Below are 12,724 nucleotides of genomic sequence, written 5' to 3'. Positions count from 1 at the left end.
ACCAACCCTCTCCTTGCTGGCCCAACACCCATGTTTCAGGTATCTAACAGTTGATGGGGATGAACAGGCTTTTATTCAGGCTATAAGTAACTATATCCAAACTCAGCAGCAAATTCCCAATTCACCTGTATTTTTCCGAAAAAGTCACACAGTGTGTTGGGGACAGGTTGAAAGTGATACCTCAGCAGTCTCTCTGTCTTCTCTACACTGGTGGCCCACAGTGGAACTCCTGCCATACAGAGAGGGATTTAACATCCAGAAGCAACTCTGGCTAGCACAAAAGTCTCAAAAAATGTATTAACAACTAAAAAATTCCAGAGTAGAAAGTCAGACGTGATGCCTCAGAGCAGAACACTCAAAGCCCCTCTGCTGTGAGTACAGCCCCCATTTCAGACATCCATGCTGGGAGTTTCCAACATGGCAAGAAAGTCAGCTAGAAGCTTGTGCAGAGCTCATTATTCTGGCACGTGTCTGCTAGGACAGACACAACAGATTAGCAGTTTTAGACTAAGAAAAGAAAAACCAGAACTTTCCTTTTTCTTTTTTGCTTATATTTCTTTGCCTTTCCTTCTTCTGTAGAGGAGCAGCCAGCATAAACATGATGTCTGCTTAACAAACCTGAATCTTCAGCTATCTAACAGACAAGCATCTAAGCTTTCTCATTGGAAATAAAAATGCACCTCTATAATCCTCTATCATCATCTAAGGCAATGGAAGAGATGTTTTCAAAGACATTGCTTTTGTGCCAGATGCATTAGCCTATGATGACATTTAAAAAACCCTAGATCTTATTTAAAATACTCTTCATTTATCTGAATTTAGCTTTTTGTTCTGTGATTTAAAAATCACATAAAATATTCTGGTTTTAGACTTGCCTACCGCTGAAAACTGTGAAACTGCATTCCTGTCTCATTCTTCATTTGCTCATGAAAGTCTTTGTTCTTTATTGTAAACACTGTGTTTTTCAAGAAATTGTATTTTATTTTCAGGCTTCTACATTTCTGAAGCAGAGCAAAACACACGTTTTAGAACTCTTTTTTTGCACATTAAGCAAATCGTTTTTATCATTTGAGAAGGGCTTTCATATGCGATGAAAAGTCAACAAGTATTTTCTTAGCCCAGTTCACAAAATTGGATCCTAATGGAATTAATTATTCCTCACATTAGAATCAGATGCTGGTAATGTGGCATCTTAGTTAGCAGAAGCATCATTTTAAACATGATTTTGGTATCCTTGTTAACATAAAAATCACAGTATGTCATATATATTATCTATATACAATTCTTCTTCCCAGATGAATTGTCATAATACAAAACATCAATTCCCAAGTGTTAAAAACACGACTGATCTGTTTATATTTTAAATATTTGTTTTCTGGCAATGACATTATGAAAAAGATGCTTTGGGGAGTAGTTTTAAGTGCCAGTCAATGTAATGTGTTTCTCATGTTGATTTTTCACCTGAAGACAAGCAACTACCTTGAAATCTTCACACTTTTTTCTCTACTGATCCTTTAAATATTTTGTGCACACTGCAAAGTAAGAGGATATTTTTAAGAAATTATTATTGTTGTCCTTTGTCACTATGTCCTGTCTGAAAAGTTCTGTAAACAGAAACTACAAAAAAATCAAGAGTTTTGAGGATTTTTCTTCCTTTTTTCTAGTGATTATCCAAAAGCACTGGCATCGTTATCAGTACCATTTATGTAAATTATTTCAACAATTTTAGCTTAAGAGAACATACCTGTTCTTACACTTAATCACTAACTTTGCTTCAGGCTGTCAGGATGAGTTGCTCTTCAAGAGACTTGTCAGAACTATAACAAACAATATTTGAGTTACTGTCTTGGTGAGTTGTTAGGTTTTGAGCAAGTGGTTCATCCTCTTCCGGATGCTCATTGGTGAAGATCTGAGAACTAAGAACAGATACTATGGGCAGCATCATGTACATAACCCAGGTATTTCTAGGGGGAGAATACACAAGGGATGAGCCCTTCTGTATTTGCCCCTCACAGACATGACATGCAAGAGCTGTCAAACTGGTGAATACCACCTCCTGCATGATTCTGTCAGACAATAGCCAACAGTAGACTTGCTGGCTGTCAGAAATGTCAGTTGTCTTCTTCAGCAGCTAAAGGGTGAAACCAGCACAGATTTATGTGTGTGGGCATGGAATCTTTCATCTGGAAGCTGTCTCTCCACTGATCACCACTCTCTAGCACTCAGTCAGCATCTTCCTCAGGGTCCAGACACTATCTGGTGTAGGTGTCTGGATGCTGATGAGACAGACATCTGGCAGGCAGAGGCACGAGTTGCACTGCCAGCTCTGCTCCCTGCCTCCCACTCTGCAGTTTTCAGGGAACAGAGCAGAGGGCTCCCCATTCAGTGACTGCACAACTCCATTTCCAGTACTGGGCTCGGGCTGCTGCCAGGCTGCAGATCTGGAAGGCTCCTAACAAGCACTCTGGAAATTACTGGGCTGAAAGGTAATGGCATTCTGATAGTGATGTGCTTCTCTATTGGGGGCTATTGTGCAGGGCTGAGTTTAGGAACAGGAGAGCCTAGGAACCAGCTGCCAAAAGCCTCCTCAATGCACCATGCAGATAAGCATAGGAAAAACACCAGGAAATCTGGAATAGCAGCCCACATGCCTACAGAGCATGCAGATGTAATTGCCATAGCAAGTGCTCTCCTTATTCATACCTGGTCCTATTCAACTTAGTGTTCTGAGGCCATAGGGATCCCCTTCAAACGAACACGGATGAAAGGCCCTATGTATTTATCTCCTAAAAGGTTTCCCTTCGTTAATTTAGCTTTTTGTTATGGTAGACACTCATTCTACCTCTAATTCCCTGACTCAGAGTTCTTATTACTCACACCTGAGAACAAAATCACAAATCATGGAGTATTTTTAGGTCAAATGTGTTCTGAAAAATATAGAGAAATCCATGAAGTTTTCAATTTACTTCTTTTAAAATACCTTAACCTCTTAAAGGACACGGTGTGGTTATCTGTGTATCATACTATGTATTATTGCAGTGTACTCTTTATTATCTTGAGCAGAAGGCTTTATTATCATAAGTACTTGCTTCTGCATTGTTGCACAGAATACTAAGGACATCCACATAAAAGATACCAGCTGAAAAGAAAATGTCTTTTGGATTTGGTCTACAGGCTGTAAGCAGTTTGGTTTTATATGTTTAGGTTTTTTTGTTTGTTTGTATTTATTTGGTATTTATTTTATTTTTGTTTTTTAATTCTGTGTATGTATGAAAAACTTCAGCTGAACAAAAAATGCTTTTCCAGTCTTAAAAATATTTTTACTGGTACACTGGTACATTTACTTTATCGAAAGGAAAATCAACAGAAAATGTTTGGAGCATTACAATATGAATGAAGAAGTAATCTCATTGAAATTAGCTCAGTAGAAAAGCACAGCAAAGTCAAAGTGAGCATTTCAGAGCACACCCTGTGAATATTTATCCCTGCTATTGATCATAAAAGTCAGAGGCAGTGATATACTCACTCAAGGAACTCTAATGTTTAAAATTAGCATTGGGATATTAACAGGAGTGTATCATTTCATAATTTTTCTCTTCCTCAACTGTCTTTTTTATTTTAGGAATTTTTGGCCTGACTACTTTCTTCTTCTACTTCCCCTTACAGAGAATCAAGTCTTAAGAGACAGAAGTTGCACAACAGGAATATTTTCTGTATTTTGTTTTCCTAACTTATTAAAAGTTTTTATTAAAAATAAAAAAGCCAAAAAATACAATAGCTATCCAAAATTTCTTTCACTTAGACAATGTGGTGTCAGTGAAAGCTAATTTATCCTAACTGTTTGCCAGAGATATACAGGTTAAAAATAGCATAGTAGTGAAACAAAACAAACTATGACAATGTGCCAGATGACAACTAAATGGCCTAGAAATACAATATAAATAAATTAAATAAATCAAATTAATTCTATGTACAATCACTTTTTTTCACATGTCCTCATTTTCTACATATATTTTCTTTTCTCAGTTATCCTGTGCTATGGCATAAGACTGAAAAGTGGAATAAGTAAAAGAATGCTGCTGAGATTTGCTAATAGATCTGGGGTTTGTGTTTGGTTGGTGAGAGAGATTCTTAAATTGGAAAAAAAAATTTGGATTTTATTAGTGACCAGTATTTGTCATTATTTCTCTTCAACAGATTATCAAAAAAGGCCACTCTAATATTTTGTATATCATTAGTTAAAATTTGTCACAAGGAATTTTTCTACTAACAATACTGAATGTACTTTGAGAAATTAATATATTTAGTAGATTTTTTGGTTTTCATATTTAGTTATCTTTTTTCTTTCCTAGGAAGAGAGTGTTTTACCATGTTTTTTCCTCCCATAGTTCACAGAAAGTAAAATGTAACTAAGAAAAATTGACCTAGAATCCATTTTTAAATTTTTTTATTATTATCAGAAGTGTTAACAATAAAGCCTAATGAGGACAAAGCTTAACTTGCAAAGGGGGTCTATCTAATTTATCCTAAGAAATGTTTATAAGCAACATAAATAGTGGCATGAAAGGAAGTTAGTTTGATTATTTTTATTATCATACAGAGAATGACAGCTTTTCAGAATGAACAACATTAAAATTTATCTCTGAGCACTGCTCAAGCTTTGAGTGCTTGGGAAGTTTACAGTCCTCCTTGGGAAGTTAACATCTCTGGCCATATATAGGTCTGTGGTGAAAGTAATTTTTTCATATGATGGAAAAGTCACTTATCCTTTTTTAAATCCTCAAGACTGTTAATTTTCAAAACACCTTTCCATAATATATGCTCAAATGCTTCAAAAGCTCTACTGTAAGTATATTCACTTCCTCCCCCTCCCGCCCAATATTATCTCTCTGTATATTGACTACAGCTTTCAAATCAGCATTTTCAGTATCTAAAGAAACCTGATAGTGCTATCAATTGTATTATTTGGTAAGAGAATTTAGGTCAAAAAAGATAGTATGGATAGACTTCAGTTTTGCAAGAAATAAAGAAACTGAACATCTATTGTTTAACCTTTCTATAAATATATATGTGTGTATAAATATCTGTGTGTGTTTGAGTATACATATCTGCATAGCTACTTATTTTGACAAAGAAGGTTTGACTAGTTCCCTCAGGGAATAGTGCCATTAATGAGCTAATCATGAGTGCAGAATTGCCCACTGGGTATTTCATTTGCTGTCAGAATATACAAAGCTATTTCATTTCCCCTAGTTGATTTTTTAAATGATTGGAGAGGCTGGGTACTATGCTCCGTATGGGTTGAAAATTATTTTCTTAAATACAAAATGAAATTCAAAAGATATTAAATATGCATGCTTGCTCTTGTCCTTTGCTGTATGCAGTGAGAACCATCAAAACTTTGAGATGTTTACAGTGCTGGATCTGACTTGAACCCACAGCTTTTCTCTCTGAAGTAACAATTGTGAGCCCAATTGCTCCTGACAGTCTTGGTGGGCACCAGAAAGCCCATGCCATGAGTACGTACACAGCTTTGCATTCCTTAGGGCTCACTGCACAAAGCTGTTTCACCTCTGTTGCAGAAATTGTCAGGACATTTGTACTGAGTCTTTGAGGATTTGGATGATTCCAGTAAAGTGGTAATGTTAAGCAGGATCTCCACAGGTACGTATCTATCTACACTTATATCTAGGATATAGATGCAGATATACCTAAAACCATTTAAAAACATATATTCACCTATTAATTGTTTTCTTAACACCATCAATTTGATTCTTTCTGCCTTTGAAGACAAGATTTAATTTGCCATTAAAGTGGGCATGTATCTTACAGCTTTCATGTTGTAACTGGAATCCAAACTAATAATCCTCACTGTTCTGCAAAAAAACATTCTCCCACTTACATACATTCCTGTCCAAGCAACCTGTCCATAAGGACTGTACCTAATATAATTTCAGCACAACCTCCAGCACTGGCAATTGGTGAACCTCTTTCAGTGAACTCCTTAACAGAGCCTGTGGTTGATTTTACAAGAAGCAGATTCAAATCTAGCCCTGAAATTTTTATTGTATATATTAAGTCTATGATACAGAGAACTGTGAAACTATTTTCAACTTGATGTGTCCTCACAAAATGCAGAGAGATGGTCAGTGGAAGACAAAAAAAAAAAAAAAAAATCAAAAAATCCCCCCCAAACCCAGAACAAAACACAGGAAATCTAATGTTATTACAGATTCGTGTTAAAAAAACTAAACAAAACTTAACACTGCTCAGTTGTTTCTGGGACCAATTTTCAGGCCTGCTTTATTGTGTCTTTGTCAAGACTGGCTGCAGACATAAAAGTTCATTAGAAAAATATATCTGAATTTCAGAGAAAACAAAGTTTGGAAAGATGTTGAAGCTCCTCTGAGATTTATGTTCTTTCAATTGTTGACTGATGCTGAATCAACTGCTCTGGAGATATGGATTTTCTGTTTTAAGTGTAAGCAGCAATTTTGGTGAGTGAAAATTTTCAGTAGATCAGTGTATATGTCAAAAGCATTACTTATTGTGCCCTGCCTACGGTAATTCTTTTATAAGCAGAGGTTTCTTACCACAATCCTGGTTTACCTCCTCATGCACACCCCTGGCACCATGTCAGGATAAAACCTTCCCAGGAAGGTTTTGAATTTCTGTGCTGGCCTTAAGCAAAGAATCCTTCCTGGTTTTCTTTCAACTTTAGAAAAGTATAAGGTCTTGTCCTATTTTTTGAGTTATAATCAAACATGAAGTATGTGATGCTCTCTTTTCAGTTACAATGTGTTATAACACAAGGATCCCATCACATTGCCAGTTTGCTGTAAGGATTTCTCTTTGTAACCTTGAGTCTCTCATAGGATTACAGTTTTCTTCAAAGCGTCTGGCTAACAATTTTTTACAGAAAACTGTGATTGAGGGTGTTTGAATGTTTCTGTGTGTGCACATCTGTAATTAGTTGTGCTTCCAGACAAGTGCACACACAAGTGTCAGGACTCAGCCATCTTTCACAGTCAACTGAAAGTGAGGGTAGTTTGACTTCACTTTTGTTATTTGCATATGCAAAAACAGAGGTCAGATAGAGCAGCTTTTGAAAACTTTGCATTTTCATAAACTATTGTGAAATCAGCATCATAATATTTATAAAAATACTACAATTTTTTTATATGTCCTTTCATTACTTCCTCCAGCACATAGTATATCTTCAGTTATCTATCTACTTGTTTTTAGAACCCCCCTCATAAGAATTGTCAGGCTCTTTCAAACACAATGTTTATTTTGTGGGAAATATTATTTTAATTTACATTTTATATTTTAAATATAAAACCATATAGTGGCTTACATCTGAAACAAAACTGGGGCCTATAGCTACTGCAGTATTACAAAAATCAAACATTGAATGCTTTTCTGGGAGAACAAAGCTTTTCCAAGACAATCAGATTTATAATTTTTTTTATTATTCACAACCACAAGTTAAATTGAAAAAGAACTTGTTTCTAAGGAAGGAACATATCTGTATCAGCTAATCCGGGACATGATCTACTACAGAGCTAATAAAACATTACGCTAGCGCTTTGTACAGGCAGCACAGTAAATTATCTTCTGCTGTCTGCTTTTTCTCTACTTTACTATGAAGGGAGTTTTTCAAATAATTGCTATAAACTTTCAAAGTACTCTTGACTCCAAGGAAAAATGGTTCTCAGTTGTAAAATTTTTTAGATTAACTGTTACAAAATCATGTTTCTAACCTTCCTTAAGTCCTTGAATTTCTTACTCAACCCCATGACCTTTAGCACGAGTCTCCACATGGCTGTGCTACTAACCACTTAGTGATGATAAACAGAAAGGCACGTAGTGTAAATGATATATAATTTTATGGTGCATTCCATATTACAAATCACACTAGAATTTCTGTGGTCAAGTCATACACTCTTTGTCAGGCCAGGCAGCCTGTGACGTCACTCCCCTGGTAATCATAAACATTATGCAGAGATTTTTATCTGCTGTTCAAAGAGGAACCTGTAATTAGTGACTAAGCCAACCAGATCTAATAAAAGCCTCCAGTCTTCCCAGTCCTTTAAGCACACACTAATCAAACCCCTTTAATGCTTCCACTGATGCCTAACCCACAGGATGGCTTGTCAGAAAAGTGCATCTTTGTCAGAAAATTTAGGAAAATGTCACAAATGGTTCCAAGACATATGAGGCTCACTTATGCTCCATACTGCCTTCCTGTGTGTCTGGAAGGTTTCCAAGATATCACCAGTCATGGGTGACACTTTGTCATCTAATTATTATGGAGCTGTTTTTAAACCCGTCTGTGACAACAAGAGGTTCCAGTACACTCATTTTAGGAAGCTGGACAGTTCTGATGTATCCCAGTAACTTGGGATTTGGGTTTTCCACGCACAGAGATACATATATAAAGAGAGAGAAGGAGAGAGAGATAATAATCTTGATGTTATCTTAATTAAAATGGGATTAGAGCTATTTCTTTTGGACAGTGTTCATACTTAATTAAACATTTTAATTAGCAATTGGAAATGTGGCTTCGAGGAGACCTGAGTTTGCAGTTAGGGATATTACTCTTAGCTTAAACAGGAAATAAATAAAAATTAGAAAATACCAATGAAGAAAGAGGTGAAAAACTACAACAAAATATTATTCTTCTTTTTGCAGTTCTTCATTTTGTCTGTTATTTCTTTTTATCAAGAAAGATAAAAAAAAATCTTGTAGAACATTATCCTCCACATGCAGGACTATTATTGATAATTTGAAGTATTGAAACTTCCTGATCCTGTTTTATGGTTCTGTTAGATGGGTGTCCCTTGATTAAATACTTGCTTTGCTTTGCATATCTTATAGATCCTGCCATAGAATATCCTAAGTGTCCAAGGTGTTTCTACAAAATGTTTTTAGTCCAATCTGACCTATTTCCCAGCCTCAATCCTTTTGGTTGATCTTTCAGCCTTATAGAAGTAAGTATTTAGGAGGCTCTTTATTATGTGGGAAAGGAAGAGTCAAAAAGAGCAGAGAGAAGGAATGTCTCCTTTGCTACCTGTCAGTAACTTCTGCTGCTCAAAGAAGTACAGAATTCCTGAATTCTCCCTCCATGGGTGGTGGCAGGCCTTTGTTAAATGACCTTATTATCATCCAGAAGTCTGTATCTATTAATATAAATTTATCTGTGTTGCAGTGCATAGATATCTCCTGCTTTTTTTTCAAACATTATTAAATTCTATTCATTCTGCGAGGTGGATTGGATTGTAGCAAATCTCCTTTTATTAAGCAAAACTTGCTACTACTGAGAATTCAGAAAATTTGACTCAGCAAGGGTTATGGGAAGCATAGTTTTATATCCAAAACTTATTTGTACCTTTAAAAAAAAAACCAACAAACAGATGCAATTTTGTCCATTTACTTTCTTACATATGGATGCATCATTCATCATTAGAAAAAGCTATACTGTTTATTTCATTCAGAAGCAAAAACAGTAACAGTCCTTCAGATGAAACATGGGGGATGTGCTGTAGTTTTGCAGCATATATACCTGTTCATTACAGATTACAGTTTCTTTTACCTACGTTGCACCTCCTGCTGTCAGCTCCCCACAAATTGACCTCTTGACTCTTTGAGGCTGGCTGCCTTCCCACTAGGCAACAGGAACACCAGCTTCCCTAGAGCCTGCCCAGGCCATCCAAGTCCCCTGGCTCACCTCATTACTTTTAATTACAGGCTTGGATTTCCCAAGTGGGATTTTCTGATCTGAGGGCTTGAACAATTAGCAAGAGGAGAACCCTGCACAGATGACAGCATTATTTCTGGCTCTTGTTGCACTGCAGCCTGAGAAATCCAAAGTCCAGGACACAGCTCCTCTCTCCATATGGTTCATTAACACATTAAGCTCTGCCTCTTGCCCAGAGATTGCTTCACGGAATGTTTAAGTTAGAGGTGTGGTTAGTTTGTGCTGAGATAACAGACTCTGAGTTGGAGTAGAAGAGACACAAACACATGTCCTGTTCTACTATAAAGATGGTAAACTCTTTGAATGAGTCTGGCATACTGCTGTGGGTATTAATCTTTCAAATATATTAATTTAAATGCACCAAATATTACTTGCAGAACCCTTAGGCACTCAAATATTTTTTCTTGGTTGTCCAAGAGATTTTTCTTGTGCTGTTTAGGGCTGCTAAACAAGTGGTGTGAACCCACTTGCTTGCCTAGATCCACTTGGCATGAAGGCTGAAGTCTGATGGACACAGTTTGGTGTGCTAAATCTGTCCAACTAATAAATTTATCCAGTTGTAGGAGCAGAACAATGGATGAGCACAAGCATGTCACTCAGCCTGACAACTCCAGGGATACTGAAGAAGACATTTTAGAAGAGCAGTACAAGTCACTGTGAATGACAGGCTACACGCTTAAATATAAACCAAAGCCCATCAATAGAATTTAGCGTCTCAAGCAGTCAATTTACCAAACTCAAATAATATCAGTCCAAAAGCAAAAACGAGACACATTTGAAAGGTCTGAGTAGCTGCAAAAATAAAAGCTGGACTTTAATTTCTACTCTTATCTGAAATATGTAACATACAGGAGAAGAAAAAATCAGGGCATAAAGCCCAAACAATTAAATCCCACTAAGTACACTAGAACTCAAAGAAGAGAAAGGGATAATTATAAAAGGGTTGAAAAGTGTAATTGTTAGTGTTTCTGAATGCATACTCTTTCTGTCTTCTTGGTTTCTAGAATCAGGCAATTAAACAACCATCTTGGCTTCAGTGTTACCAGGCTGTATGGCTGCAGAGAAGTTTGAAAATAACATTTTAAAAGACTTGGTATTTAGTTAGTAGATAAAAATGGATCACATATCTGGATGTTCCTAAGTTTATCTTTCTATAAAAGGTAGTGATGAACTCTTTGAGGGTCTCAATGTTCAGTTTCCAACTACCTCTACTACGTACATGAAAAAGTAACTTTGCCTTTCAGAACTGTGTCCTGCATTCCCTGTTTTCTTGTCATGGCTGTGCAGATGTCAAAAGTACATAATGATGGAGTTGTTGAACTCAATTGGCAACCAGACTCAAACAAGGGAGCTATCTTTTGGGAAAAAAATGTAATATATAGGGATAACTAAAGGTCACCGGGAGCCAAACTTCTCTGCATATAAGATGGGAACGGAGGCTGCTGCCTACAACAAAAGTAGATTGGCCTGTTTCCACGACAGCTACGCAAAATTTATTGAAATTAATGAGTCATTGAAAGGATTTTAGAGATTTTTTAAGAGCTCTAGAGATGCAGTAATACAGCTAAGTGTAAAAAACCTGAGACAGTAGTGAACAACCACCACTGTGTAACATCAACAACCATTACATTAAATTATGGGATCAAAATGCACACACAGCAAGCAAACAATCAACTTACATTTCCATTAATTAACGGAAACCGTAGTAAGTACAATTCATGTTGACAGTCATAGAAAAATGCAACCTTATAAATTAAACATTGTAAAATTAAGTACAAAAATATTTTGGTATGCCAGGAATGTTTATTTTCTTACTAACCAACTTATTGTTTTCAAGCATCACATTCCCAGTATTGCTCTGGCGAGCACGCAGCAGCTCCAGTAATGTGCTGCTGACACTGGACACCTCGCTAATATCCAGAGAAGTACAGTAGCAGGATTTGTTTCCAGATCACCCTCTGAGCACGGATTAACAGCCGATATTCACTTGAAGCCTAATGCTTCCCCGTGGGCCTAAGCATCCCTGCTCACCCCAGGGACCCAGCACTCTCCAGCCCCTGGATGAAGCTGATTTATCTTCGGGCCAGTCGGGAACGCCAGAACCGACTCCTCCACTGCGGGCTTTCTGTGACACGGGGGGAAGGTACTTGTGTTTCCTTCAGCACATTCAGCGCTGCCAAACTCCCGAGTGGGCTAAAATGACGCTTTACACATTAATTTTGGAGGTTCGCTCGCCTAAACTCTTTCAACCCAGGTGCCGGGCGCCTCCGCCCGCTCAGCGCCGCGGAGCTCCGGCCTCGGCGGAATCCCGCCCCCGTGGGGCCCGCCCCGGCCGCCCTCCACTCCCGCCGTGCGGTGCTGCCGCCGCCACTCCCGGCTCCGCAGCAGCCCCGCGGGCGCGGAAGCGGCGCCCAGCCCGCGATCAGCAGGGTTTGGGGTTTTTTTGTTCCCTCCCCTCCAGCGATCCCAAACTCCCGTCCCAACGCGCTTATTTCCTCCCGCCTCCCCAACCAGCTTCCTGCGCTCCCTGCCACCGCTTCTCCACGGCCGCCCGCCGACCCCCGCGCTCGCCACGCCGCGGGTTTCGCGGGCGGCCCGGGACGGTGGCGGCGGCGGGGGCGGGGGGCGGCCCGCGGGCGGCCCCGATTGGCGCAGCCGGCGCACGTGGGGCCGCCCTCACGCCTCGGCGCTGGCAGCGCGGCGGCCGCCGCCGCGGGGCACGGCACTCGGCGCATCGCCCGCGCCGCCGCGGCGAAGAGGGGAGCGGGGCCGAGCTGAGCCGAGCCGGCGGGAAGGTAGGTGCGAGGGCAGGAGCCCCTGTGTTGCGGGTCGCGGTCGCCGTGGGGCGGGCGGCGTTGTGCCTACCGGCTCCCGCGGTGGTGGCGGCGCCGCGCCCGTCCCGTTGGGGCTGACGGGGCGCCCGCGCGAGGAGCTCTCTGAGGGAGCGGGGCAGCGAAGTGACCA

The 12,724-nt window shown here is 39.3% G+C and overlaps 1 protein-coding gene across 5 annotated transcripts in view; it reads left to right on the top strand.

The window, feature by feature from the left end:
* The first annotated feature begins 11,833 nt into the window (after window positions 1–11,833).
* The window catches only part of STXBP6 (syntaxin binding protein 6), a 103,655-nt gene continuing 102,764 nt past the window's right edge, over window positions 11,834–12,724 (top strand). For 2 of the 5 annotated variants that reach the window (XM_030452629.1, XM_030452630.1), the window contains exon 1: window positions 12,495–12,555. The gene's annotated coding sequence lies outside the window, so the exon portion shown is untranslated. Of the gene's footprint in view, window positions 11,904–12,454; window positions 12,560–12,724 lie in introns of those variants that run through there. The other 3 variants (XM_030452625.1, XM_030452624.1, XM_030452626.1) reach the window with 3 other exon arrangements.

This window comes from Calypte anna, chromosome 5A, assembly GCF_003957555.1.
Source record: "Calypte anna isolate BGI_N300 chromosome 5A, bCalAnn1_v1.p, whole genome shotgun sequence".
In the NCBI taxonomy this organism is placed as follows: Eukaryota; Metazoa; Chordata; class Aves; order Apodiformes; family Trochilidae; genus Calypte; species Calypte anna.
Note: the sequence above shows the minus strand (reverse complement) of the source record. Positions and strands in the feature narration are given on the sequence as shown.